General features: G+C 40.3%; 1 pseudogene; it reads right to left on the bottom strand.

The window, feature by feature from the left end:
* Positions 1-1,373: 1,373 nt before the first annotated feature.
* On the bottom strand, positions 1,374-2,044 carry LOC129681026 (triosephosphate isomerase-like; annotated as a pseudogene).
* Between the last annotated feature and the right edge of the window lie 3,691 nt (positions 2,045-5,735).

The following is a 5,735-nucleotide window of genomic DNA, read 5'->3' as shown; positions in this document are numbered from 1 at the left end:
TATTCTTTTTTAATCACACACTTAATTTTCATAGTAAGTTCATCCCATAACTTTTAGTATTGTTTTATTATGATGGCCATTTATGCTATTTTCAATGTATTGCTTTTATAAAACAATATACAGTGGAAATTCTGTATTTATAATATCGGTAGCAACAGTTTGTTATATAATTGATAAAAATCTCAGACTTGCTCACCCATGAACTTATTTGTAAAAGGTTTATTCTTTTGCTTTTCTTTTGTGAGAGTTGTGCCAGTGTCTTCTTTATTTTTTATTGCTAAAATTTTTTAAGGGCCAGGTGTTATTTCCCTTACACGTACACAAAAACAACTCTATAAATTATACACGATGGGAGAGGAGAGCATCCTTGGCCTCTTAGGGTGAGAGGAGATCTTGGCCTTAATGTACACTGAAAAGGGAAAGGAAGGTGATGCCAGCTTCCTTTTCATCTAACTTTTCCCCGATGCAGGGATCATTCTAAGTCACTCTTTTGTCCTTACTTGGGCCTGAAGGGACAAAGTCAGTTTCACTCTTTTAATGCCTCAGACAGGAAGCTAGCTTGGAGATGTATTTCATTCTAACCTTTGTTAGTGGTAAACAGATTGGCCTGATAACAACCATTATAGGGAGGTGTAAAAGGTTCAGAAAGACAGCCCATGTTCCCCTTACTAGAGAACCCACTTGGACACTGAACTGCCATGGGCTACATCTGTGCAAGGGTTCTAGGTTATCTCCATGCATGGTCCTTGGTTGGAGTATCAGTCTCAGAAAAAAAAACCCTGGGCCCAGATTTTTTGGTCTGTTGCTCTTCTTGTGGAGCTGCTGTCCACTCCAGGTCTATCTCCCCCTTCTTTCATAAGGTTCCCTGCACTCTGCCCAAAATTTGGCTATAAGTCTCAGCATCTGCTTTAATACCCTGCTGGGTAGAGCCTTTCAGAGGCCCTCTGTTGTAGGCTCCTGTCCAGCTCCCGGTTTTTTCCCCATCGGCAGCCTTACCAGGCCACAGGGGAAGACACTACGGCAGTCCTGGTGAGACCTGATAGGCTAGGATCTGAAAGAAGGGGAGGAGGACCTCCTCTAACATTGGACTTTGGAAGGGCCATGGGAGGAGAAGAGGGAAAGAGGGTGGGACTGGGAGGGGATGAAGGTGGTGGCTACATCTGGGATACAAAGTAAATAAATTAAAATAAATAAAAAGAAAATAAATGAAAGAAAATTAAATAAAAAAAATTAGAAAGGTACAGTGTGGATTAGGTGGCGAGATGGGGCAGATGACATCATCAAAGCACGTGACTGATGGGAGCAATTACTAAACTTCTGAAAAACCTTGTCCTAGCTTAGCAGGCAGGTGGGAAGATGGGCAGTGCTTATTGTTAGGCATCGATGATGTCCACGAGGAAGCCGTCCGCTTCAGGTTGGCTTGACAGCGCTTTGCAGGTTGCTGCAGTCACAGAACCTCCATAAATGATTACAGAGACTTTCAGCCACTGCATCAGAGAGGTTGGATTTCAGCCAACCCCGGGGCTTCTCATGTACTTCCAGGGCCTGTTGAGGTGTTGCAGTCTTGCCGGTATCAATGGTTCATCGGCCAGGGTGACTCTTTTCAAGTCAAATTATGATGACTTTGGTTTGCTCGAAAACAACCTCCTCTGTGATGCCACCTTTCCTTTCACCTAACTTCTCCCCAGTGCAGGAAATCACTCTAAGACCCTCCGCTAGGGCATGGGCCACTTTCCGGCCGATCAACATCCGACTCCCAAAAGACCTGCTTCCTCTCTGAGTACCCCAGTACTACCCATGTGGCTTCTAACTCTTTGATCATGCCAGCGATGATCATCTGAAGGCCCCATTGGTCACTTTAGAGCAGCTCTATGAAACACAGCAATTTTGGGATCTAGCTTCTGCCTGGTGAAGTTGATATAGCCAGTGGGGGATCTGCAAACCATGCTGCTGCGACCAGGGTGCAGACAAGCTCTCCCAAGCACTCCTTCCTCCGGTTCACCTTCCAGTTGCCCTCCCTTGAAGAACTTCCTGGAGGCACCATTGTGCTAGGACCAACTTGCTTAAGGTCAGTATGAACCAATCAATAATTTTAATCAATTAATTAATTATTTAATTAACTTTACACCCCGATCACAGCTTCCCCTCCTCTTCCCTTCCCAGTCCCTTTCTTTCATCCTCCCACCCTTATCCTTCCATCTTCCTTTCTCCTCAGGAAAGGGGAGGTCTCCATGGCTATCAATCAGCTTCTTTGTATATCAAGTTGCAGTAGGGCTAGGCGCATCTTCTCCTATTGTGGCTAAACAAGGCAGCCCAGTTAGGGGAAAGGAACTTAAAGGCAGACAACTTTAGGAACGCCTGCTCTTAGGAGTTTCACATGAAGAGCTGCACAAGTGTTACATATGTGAAGCAGCGCTAGGTCCATCCCATGCATGCAGGAGATTTGGTTCTATTTTCTGACTCTCTTGGGCACCAGACATGCACATGGTCCACATTCATGCATGCGGTGTACACACTTGTATATACGTGCAAAACAAAAATAAGTTTCTTAAAGGAACATGATCTGTGTCTAAGAGTTAAATTATATGAAAACAAATCACCCAATGTTATTAATTTTATTACCACTGTTAGACTGAAACAGAGCTTGTCATAACGGTACAAAGGCAAACAGGAAAATTATGACTGTTAGCATTCTTGTGTTTGCTAGTATAACTCAGTAAATATGATGAATTTAATCACACAAGAAAACCAAACCATATATTAAAAAAAAATCCAAACTCACTAAACAACTGCCAACAAGAAGGCACCTAAAGAATTTGTCTCAGATGAAATATGAAGTTCATAAGGAGAGTCTTAATTTTGCAAATTCTTTCAAAAATCCAAATATAACCTCATATTTGGTGACCTACTATAAATGTATACTGTATCAAATCCTCATAACTTCATTTCATTAGTTTTTGCCTAAACATGCAAATAATGATTGTTTAGTAAGCACTTATTCATTGTTGGTATGATGTACTTTATACAATGTTTCATAAAACCTTGTATTTTGTGGCTATTCAATGTGAAATCACACAGTCTAAAATCATTAAAAATATGTACACAAACACTCTTGTCCTTTGAAAATTCTTTAAAGTAAATCCTCTTACAACTAGACAATTTGGTATAGTGAAATGCTATTGGAATATGGTTTACATTTAAGCCATATTTATCCAACTATTTCAAGTGGCTTTTTGGTTAGCAAAACCATGTTGAACAACAACAAAAGCCTTCATCTTTGTGCTGTGCTGAAATAAAAGCTATGCTTTAGTCAAAAAAGCTAAACAGATTGAGAATGGCACATATGAAGAACACTCCTACCCCCCAGTCATTAATATTGCTGTAATATCTCTATCTTCGATGTACAGATCTTTTTATTTTTACCAAATGATCAATGCCTCACCCTGTTTTTCTTTTGTTCTGTGATATGATGTGCCTGGCGTGCTGATTTTTTGTGCCTATCAGATCAATTTTAATCATTGTAAGGGCTCTGTTTGTTGTTTTCCCATCATTAACCTAATGACAGTTTTTATGATTGGATATCTATTTCATACTGTTTTTTCACTCATAAACGAGCATGAGGTGGAAATGCTGACATACATATTGCCTTAGTTCTTCTAAGTTATTTTCTTAGTCTATGTTGTTTGAAGTTAAATTTCTGAACAACATGCAATGGACATAAGATGTTTTATTAATTAGCACATACAACTAAAAACAAAGCAAACTGCACTACAGAAAAATATAAAACTCATACATGTATATTTACACACATGCAAATAAACACTCAATTTTGACTATATAAATTAAGGATGGCACTTTAATAAATGAAATGATAAGGCTATAGAATTCAAGATATAATTTGGGTATCATAACAATCTTCTTTGCATAAAAATACACATAGGGCTGGCATGGGTAAACTTATTGGGTAAAGGCAGGTTCTCTGACATTTGACAGTCTGAGTTCAATTTCTGGAAACCACGTAATGGTACCTTAGTTGAAGGAGAGAACTGATTCCTGCAGCTTGTCTTCTGACCTCTCTATATGTGCTGTGACACATACACATGCATGTACACACATGTGTTTGTGATACACACACATACACACACACACACTAAAAGGTTATATAAAAAAGTGTCCATGATAGCCTTAAAACATGGTCTAAAGATACATCAGAAGCCAACAATAATTAAAGGAGAAAAGAGTCCAGTGATTTGAGAACATTATCTCTTTCTTTCCCAGTTGGATGTAAAATATTTCCTTTTACATGTTAATTCATCCTGGAGAGTATATGTCCTCTAGGCTTCAGACTTTGGGTCTACTGACCAAGGATATGACTTCTACCAATATTCCAACAACAACAAAGTTTAATTAAAGCAAAGAAGACTACAGGATTTGTGGAGTTCATCATAATGGAATCTCATTGAGACTTGTATTTTATTGAGTATGGAAAGCAACCTGGTAGAGATCTCCTTCAACCTTCTTTTGGTGCCACTTGGCAATTTTATTTATTTTTTTTTAATTTTTTATTAATTACACTTTATTCATTTTGTATCCCCCCATAAGACCCTCCCTCCTCCCCTAACGATCCCACCCTCCCTCCCCTTTCTGCATGCATGCCACTCCTCAAGTCCACTGATAGGAGAGGTTATCCTCTCCTTTCTGAAATTAGTCTATCAGTTCTCATCAAAAGTGGCTGCATTGTCCTCTACTGTGGCCTGGTAAGGCTGCTCCCCCCTCAGGGGGAGGTGATCAATGAGCAGGCCAATCAGATTATGTCAGAGGCAGTCCCTCTTTCCATTACTATGTAACCCACTTGGACACTGAACTGCCATGGGCTACATCTGTGCAGGGTTCTAGGTTATCTCCACGAATAGTCCTTGGTTGGAGTATGAGTCTCCGGGAAGTTCCCTGTGTTCAAATTATCTTGTTCTGTTGCTCTCCTTGTGGAGTTCCCGTCCCCTCCAGCTCTTACTATTTCCCACTTACATAAAATTCCATTCACTCTGCCCATCACTTGTCTATCAGGCTCAGCATCTGCTTTGACAGTCTATACTGCAGAGGCTTTCAGAGGCCCTCTCTGGCAGGTTCCAAGGTTGTTTCCTATTTTCTTCTGGCTTTCAGAGGCCCTCTGTAGCAGGTTCTGAGGTTGTTTCCTATTTTCTTTTTCTTCTGATGTCCATCCTCTTTGCCTTTCAGAATGGGGAGTGAACATTTTAGTTAGGGTCCTCTCTTTTGCTTAGTTTGTTTAGATGTACAGATTTTAGTGGGTTTATTCTATGTTGTATGTTTATATGAGTGAGTATATACCATGTGTGTCTTTTTGCTTCTGGGACAACTCACTCAGGATGATCCTTTCCAGGTCCCACCATTTACCTGCAAATTTCATGATTTCCTTATTTTTCATTGCTGAGTAATACTCCATTGTATAGATGTACCACAGTTTCTGCATCCATTGTTCAGTTGAGGGGCATCTGGGCTGTTTCCAGCTTCTGGCTATTACAAATAAAACTGCTACAAACATGGTTGAGCAAATGTCCTTTTTGTGTACTTGAGCCTCTTTTGGGTATATGCCTAGGAGTGGTATGGCTGGATCATGAGGAAGCGCTATTCCTAGTTGTCTGAGAAAGCACCAGATTGATTTCCAGAGTGGTTGTACAAGTTTACATTCCCACCAGCAGTGGAGAAGAGTTCCCCTT

This window comes from Psammomys obesus, unplaced genomic scaffold (assembly GCF_907164565.1).
Source record: "Psammomys obesus unplaced genomic scaffold, mPsaObe1.curated_primary_1811, whole genome shotgun sequence".
NCBI lineage: Eukaryota > Metazoa > Chordata > Mammalia > Rodentia > Muridae > Psammomys > Psammomys obesus.
Note: the sequence above shows the minus strand (reverse complement) of the source record. Positions and strands in the feature narration are given on the sequence as shown.